Raw genomic sequence first — 7391 nt, 5'->3', positions numbered from 1 at the left:
CCGCCTTGATGAGGTGCCATAGAGCCAAGGCACACCTCCTCTCCTCACAGCCCTCAGGAGGAAGCAGAGATGAGAGGGGCCTGGCGATGGGGCACTGTGCCCTTCACCCCCATCCCCAGATTTTTGTTTTGTTTTTTTTGATCCTTGAAGTCAGATGATGTGGGTGCAATGGCCATTGGCCTGAGTTCTAATCATGGCTCGCCATTAACTCTTGTGGCACTTTGGGCCAGTTCAATTGCTTTGCTGGCCCTCAGTTTCCCCTTCTGTAAAATGAGAGTGCCACTAGCTGAACTAGCCATTCTGTAACCCTTCTTGGATGATTCTCAAATATCCTGTGGAGCTTAATTCCAAAAGGACAGGTTGAATTATCCTTTGGGGAGGAAAATGGGAATGATGGCTGGTAACAAGGGCTTCATTCAGGTCCTGGAGAGGTGGGAACTTTGTCCGGAAAGGTAAGTGGCAAGTCCCACTGGATAGAGTAGAAGGGGAGCCCGAGGGCTACTATTGTCAAGAAAATGACCACCAAAATCCGTCCATGCACATTCGTTCCTAGGGCGCCAGGTACAGGGAGGTAACTAGGAGAGGTAGGAGCACTGCTTTTAGAGATAGACAGGCACTCTCAGTGTACCCCTGGCGCCTTGGTTTCCTGGGGTGATCCAGTCCAGAAGGCCTCATCCCCTAGCCAAGGCTCTCAGGGCCGGCTTTAGAAACGAAACAGGAAGAGGCACTTGGACCCTGGTTCCCAGAGTGGGAGAAAGGGGTGGGCACCCGGGCAGAGGGAGCCCTGGGGATTGGTAGCGGCTGTGGGCAGGGCGGGAGGGCCGGGGGCGGAGTCAACTTGTACATGTGAAAAACTCTGGCGGGGGCCGGGCATTTTCCTTCCTCCTCCTCCTCCTCTTCCCTCCTCTTCCCCACCTTCCTCCACTCCCTCCCTTCCCCTCCCCTTCTACCTCCTCCTCGGCCAGCTCAGGTTGCAGCTTCTCTGGGGAACTGCTCACCTTTCCGGAGCAGGGCAAGCTGCCCCGTGCCCGAGAGGGAGCGGGCGCACCGCGGCCCCCCAGGACACGCGCTGTGAGTCCCGCGGGCGGTGCGCCGGGGAGGAAGGGGGAGGTCGGAGGAGGGGGCACCGCGGCGCCGGGTATACGGAGCAAAGGTAAGCGGAACGGCTCTTAAAGGCGCAGTTTTGCTTTTGCCCTGGGGCGAGAGGTTGGAGGGAAATACCGGAGCGGCGAGGGGAGAGCAGAGATCACGAGGCGTGATCTGTGTGATACCGTGTTGTGTGTTGAGGGGTGGGGGGTGCCCTCGAAAGGCCACTCCTAAGTTCCAGATGCTTGAGAGGGAGGGCTGTTTTGCAATCTCAGACCCCGCGCCCCCTCAGGGAGTCTCTATCTGGGATCACTTTGGCCCCTGGGCTCCCGTCTGAACCCTACAAAGCAAAGTTTTCCACCCAGTCCCGAACCAGGCGCTTTCTAAGCTCCCTTCATTCTGGGAAGGGCAAGGGTCAGGAGTCTCCAGGGACCAAAGGACCCGAGAGTGTGGGGCCACATCGCTGCCTTGAAGGGCTTCCTGGGCTCTGGTGAACTTTCCAGAGCGGCAGGCAGAGGGTGGGAGGCCGGAGCCCTGGGAAGAACGTGGAAGGACACGTGAAGCCTTGCAGGTCCCAGTTCCGGGGGAGGCAAGGGTCTGGGGAATGCTGCCTCTTCTGTCTTTCCACCCTGGAAGACCAAAGGGGCAGTGCCCCCCTCCACCCTCATCAGCAGGCGCAAGAGGGTTAATACAGCAGAGGGAAAGGAGGCTGGGTGGCGGGGGGCGGGGGTGGGGGAGTGGGCGGTGACCTGTTGGGCTAAGGAGATGTGCCTTGAGGATTCTGCTGTAGTTGAGGGACACCATCAGGAATCTGAAATCCAAAATCGGGTCTGGACTGGAGGCCTCTGTTTTCGCCCTGTGCGGGGCGGGGATTCCCCGAAGGTGTCTGCAGACCTTGTGCTGGGTGGGAGTTGGGCTACAGAGACAGTGAGGGGTTTTCTGTGCTGCAGGGTCAGCACCCTCCTAGGCACCAGCCCTGCCTCTCTTCATTCTCTCTGGGCACCTCCCGGCAGTCGGGGTGGGAGGATTGACACTGTGGGAGTGAGAGGCCCTGGAACCTCTTCTGCGCTATCTGCTACTGTTTCCCCTTCCTCCCCACCCCTAGCCCAGCCCTCAGCAGTTCCCCAGCTGTGGCCTGGGCCCTGTGACTCACTAACACCACCGGCTTGCCCCTCCTGTGTCAGCACCCGGTGAGCTTCGGCATGTTCGCGTGGCATTCCCCACCCGGGCATGGGCACGCAGCACATTCCTGGACACTGGCCTGAGAGGATGCCTGGAGCGCCTGGTGGACTGGCACGTCCTCAGCGATCCCCTGCCTTTAGCCTGGCCTTGGGAGGGGCCTGAGAAAACGGTGCTGAGGGTGCTGAGAGTCGGTGGAGTACGGGGCGACACTGGCTCCAGGTCCGGGTTTGCATCCTGAAGGCGTTCCAGAGAGAGGGTCACCTTGCCACAGCAAAGCTGCTATCTCGGGTTACCCTTTCCCAGCCACCTCTTGTGCAGCTGAGGAGGCTGTGGGGTGGACCTCCCCCACCCTTAATCTGGGGTGTACCTGACCGTTGGGTTCCCAGGACTCTCCCCACTGGGTCCCCAGGACTCTCCCCATACCCTGCCAGGAGAGTGGAAGAAGCTCTCCGTGTGCCAGAAGAAGTTCTTCCCAAACTTATCGGGGGTGCCAGAGGCAGAGTAGACAAGGCTTAGTGGCCACCATTTGTTGAATATCTACTGTGTGCCAAGCAGTGCGTCACAACTTTATGAAGTAGGTATTGTTATCATCCCCATTTTACAGGTGAAGAAACTGAGTCTCTGAGAGACCAACTTTTCCAAGGTCACACAGAGGTGGGATCCAGCCCACTTCCGTCTGACCCCAAGCCCCTGCTCTCAACCCCTGCCCCATTTTGAGGAGGTTCCGGCCCACTCTGGAGTTCTCTGGTCTGCGTCAGTCCTCAGGAGAACGAAGAGTGGGGGTGGTGCTCCAAGTATTGAGGCTCCCATCTGTCTGTCCTGCACTAGGCAGAGCCAGGCTTCTCCACAGGGCACTGGAGAGAGGGCACCAGATCTGAGGAGCAAATAGGTTCTTGGTCTGAGATTTCGTGGGATCAGGCTACCAGCCCTGCAAACCCCCACTCAGGTCTAGAGGACATGGAGCTGCCTTTCAGGGTGCATTTGCTTCCTCTACAGACCCGGACTCTGTCCTCTGCCTACTTGGGCTGTCCTGCACTCAGGGGAATGCGTCCTACACTGTGGGGCAGAGCCCAGCTTGACTCTTCCCGGTTCCTACCCTAACCAAGCCTCTACTTTCTGGGATCACCCTGTTGGGACTTTTGTCCAGCATCTCCATCTACCTGTCCTCTGATTCCTTCTGTTCTTCTCTAACTGAGCTTGAGACCTAAAGGGGAGGGCAAACTTCTGGCCTTGGTGGAATCCAGCTCCAGCATATAGTAGCTATGTGACCTTCCCCTCACTAGCACACTCGTGAACTTCTCCCAGCATCCGTTCCCTCATCTGTAAAATGAGGATCATAATAGAGGGCTGTTGTAAGATTTAGGCCAGGTGTGGTGGCTCACACCTGTAATCCCAGCACTTTGGGAGGCCAAGGTGGATGGATCACGAGGTCAGGAGATCGAGACCATCCTGGCTAACATGGTGAAACCCCGTCTCTACTAAAAAAAAAAAATGCACAAAATTAGCTGGGCATGGTGGCGGGTGCCTGTAGCTACTCAGGAGGCTGAGGCAGGAGAATGACATGAACCCAGGAGGCAGAGGTTGCAGTGAGCCGAGATTGTGCCACTGCACTCCAGCCTGGGTGACAGAGCGAGACTCTGTCTCAAAAAAAAAAAAAAAGAAAGAAAGAACGCATAGTGCCTGGCATGTAGCAGAGACTAAATAACTGGTAGCTATAGGGGTTGGTGGTGCTTGTTTGGAAAGGGAATTTCCTGGTGATTGCACCAGGGCTGGTCTAGAGACTAAGGTAGATTTTCCCAGCCCCATCAGGCCAAGCCCTTAGTTAGACAGAATCTTTACTGCTCTTCCAGGTTAGGGAGGAGAGTGCTGTGTAAGAGAATGGTGGTGGTGGTAGGGGAATGGGTTGGATGGAAATCTTCCAGGAGGGGCCAGGAATCTGTGCTGTGAGGGCCCTACCTTCTAGCAGTTATGAATGAGGCAGGCACTGGGAGCTGGAGAGGCAGCAGCCTCCTGCTCTGAGGGGCCTCTGGCAGCGCCTTCTTTCCTTGAGGTAGGAGGACCCTCCCCTGGTACTTAATTAATTGCAGTCCCTGTTCTGCTCTGTTGTTCAGAGTGAGTGGCTGGCCTGGTTCCAGGCCCACCTGATTAGCCCACCTTTGGCAATAAGTCACATTTCTCTTCCCGGCCCTGTGTCCCACCATAACCCCTTACGTCCCCTTCCCTGGACTTTTCACCTTTGCCCTCCAGGCATTCCCTGCTGAGTGGGCACTTTCCCACATCCAGGGGGTGGGAGCAGACCAAGGTTAATCTTGTCCTGGCTCCCACAGCTGCTTACACACACACACCCGCATGCACATGTACACACAGGCTGGGCTCACAACAGCTCAGGCCAAGGGTCTGGGACCCAGAGCTGGTAGCTGGGCCTGGCTGGAGCTGGCCAGTGGTTCAGCAGCAAGTCTGGAAGAGGAAAAGCCGTGGGCGCATCTCCGCCAGACCTCCTGTCTGAAAGAGAGCCCATCTGCTCCTAGAATCTCCACAGCTACATCTGCAGAGGAGGAGGGGTAGTGAGGCAAGTGTGAGGTTTGGTTTTAAACTGAAAAGGGAGGTGGGCGGATTGCTTGAGCCCAGGAGGTCGAAACCAGACTGGGCAACATGGCAAGACCCCGTCTCTAAAAAAAAAATACAAAAATTAGCCAGGTGTGGTGGCACGTGCCTGTAGTCCCAGCTACTCGGGAGGCTGAGAGGGGAGGATCGCTTGAGCCTAGGAGGTTGAGGCTGCAGTGATCTATGATTGCATCACTGCACTCCAGCCTGGGCAACAGAACAAGAACTTGTCAAAAAAAAAAAAAAATTGAAAAGGGTCTTAGGCCGGGTGTGGTGGCTCATGCCTGTAATCCCAGCACTTTGGGAGGCCAAGGTGGGTGGATCACTTGAGGCCAGGAGTTCGAGACCAGCCTGGCCAACATGATGAAACCCTGTTTCTCCTAAAAATACAAAAATTAACTGGGCATGGTGGCATGTGCCTGTAATCCCAGCTCCTCGGGAGGCTGAGGTAGGAGGATCGCTTAAACCCAGGAGGTGGAGGTTGCAGTGAGCCGAGGTCACACCATTGCACTCCAGCCTGGGCAAAAAACAAAACAAAACAAAACATAACAAACAAAAAAACGGGTCTTGAAGCAAAGCTCCCTGACAGCATGAGTAATCCTGAAGAGACTGGACACCTTGCTCTGGGAGACATGGGCCAGAACTTTTGAAAGGACTATGATGAGATCCTCTTTCCTGGAACTCTTGATAATGATCCCACCCTCTGAGCCTCCCTACCCCCACCATTAAATAAAAGTCTTCCCTAGAAATGGTGGAGTCGGGATAGACAAGATGACCCAATAATGGCTGGTTGGTGCACTCATCATTATTTATATGTTGAGTGTATGTCTCCTGTCCACCATGGGTGGAGGCAGTTTACGGACTTTGAGGTCAGTTCAGATTCTGCCTCCTCCACTCAGTAACTGGTTGCCTTAGGTTAAGTAATTTGCTCACCCAGGTTTCAGTTTCCTCATTTATAAAATGGGAGGATAATACTATTATCTCATGTGATTGTGAGGACTCCAGTGAGATAATGTCCACCCAGTAGCTCTTTGCTTTACCTGATGTCATTATCAAGGGGTGGTGGCAGAGTTAATGGGCTACATTTGGTAGTTCTCAGTGCCTTTGGCCCCAGGTGATATTTTTTTCTGAAATCAGGGTCCCAGCAAACATCAGGGCTCAGCCCCCAAATTGGGAAGAGAACTCTATTCTTAAAATGTTTCTGGCCAGGCACGGAGGCTCACACCTGTAATCCCAGAACTTTGGGAGGCCGAGGTAGGTGGATCACCTGAGGTCAGGAGTTCAAGACCAGCCTGGCCAACATGGTGAAACCCCGTCTCTACTAAAAATACAAAAATTAGCCAGGCATGGTGGCAGGCGCCTGTAATCCCAGCTACTCCAGAGGCTGAAGCACGAGAATCGGTTGAACCAGGGAGGCGGAGGTTGCAGTGAGCCAAGATTGTACCACTGCACTCCAGACTGGGTGACAGAGCAAGACTTTGTCTCAAAAAAAAAAAAAAAAATTTCTACCCTCCCTCACTCTGAACACTGTTCCCCATCTTATCATTATTGAGGGAAATTCAGAGCTCCAGAATGATTACTGCCCTCACACCTTGCTTCCCTAAAGAAGCCTGCCCTTTTCTGCCTGGGGAGTCTCCTCAGGAACCAGACCTTCTTCTCTTCTCTGGCCCCAGCCACCCAGCACCCCGGACTGCGGGGTGACCAGCCCAGGAGGGGACAGGGCTGTCCTTCCCACATCCTGGCGGGACCCACTGCCTGGAAGCAGGTGGGCGGTAGGTGTTATGCTAGAGGGCATCACTCTTGACAGAAGCAGCACTGGCTCCCAACTCTGCCTACAAGATGGGATGAGCCTAGGAAAGGGGTCACAGAGCCCCTCCCTGATCCTGCCATGGAGCCCAGCTGGCAACATCCCCTGCTGTGGCTGGGCTGGGTGCCATGTTCTGTGTGGGTGCCGAACCTAGCATGGCTCCTTCCCCAAGGAAGGTGGCCCTTGGGGAGGCTGCGACTTTCTTGGCTGTGGTGACCAATAAAGGGAGTGCCATCTCTACACAGACCCATGCAGTCCCTTCCAACCCTGCACAAAGTCAGAAGCCCACAGTGTGGTCCCAGCTCTGCCTTGTCAACCTCAGTGGCCTCGGGCAGATGGCTCACCTTTCTGAGTCTTGCCTTCTTTGCCTGAAACATGAGGGCGCAGACCAGGGGATTTCCAAAGCCCCCTCCGAGGCTGCTGGTCTGAGGCTCCGACTTTTGCCAGTCCTGCTAACAAGGCGAGCTGTGTGCTGGGGTCCCAAGAGGGGCTCAGCCTCCTGTTCCTCCAAACTGTAGAGCCAGGGGCTTCCCCCAGCTGACATCTGGGTACCTGGTCCCTGCCATGCTCAGATGGGCAAGGAAATCCTGGAATGCCTCAGCCCTGTCAATTAGGAGGAGAACAAGTACCTCACAAAGAAATGGATGCTGGATTCAAACACTACATAGGCACTGGATGCTCAAGGCCAGGGGTTGGCAAACCATGGCTCTTG

General features: G+C 55.4%; 1 protein-coding gene across 10 annotated transcripts in view; it reads left to right on the top strand.

Moving 5' to 3' along the window:
• Positions 1 to 864: 864 nt before the first annotated feature.
• Positions 865 to 7391, top strand: part of CDK18 (cyclin dependent kinase 18) — a 28181-nt gene continuing 21654 nt past the window's right edge. For 6 of the 10 annotated variants that reach the window (XM_063722113.1, XM_063722149.1, XM_009238708.3 and 3 more), the window contains exon 1: positions 865 to 1071. The gene's annotated coding sequence lies outside the window, so the exon portion shown is untranslated. Of the gene's footprint in view, positions 1154 to 7391 lie in introns of all 10 variants that reach the window. The other 4 variants (XM_054545244.2, XM_054545300.2, XM_009238712.4 and 1 more) reach the window with 4 other exon arrangements.

The sequence above is a fragment of the Pongo abelii genome, chromosome 1 (assembly GCF_028885655.2).
Source record: "Pongo abelii isolate AG06213 chromosome 1, NHGRI_mPonAbe1-v2.0_pri, whole genome shotgun sequence".
NCBI classification, from domain to species: Eukaryota; Metazoa; Chordata; class Mammalia; order Primates; family Hominidae; genus Pongo; species Pongo abelii.
Note: the sequence above shows the minus strand (reverse complement) of the source record. Positions and strands in the feature narration are given on the sequence as shown.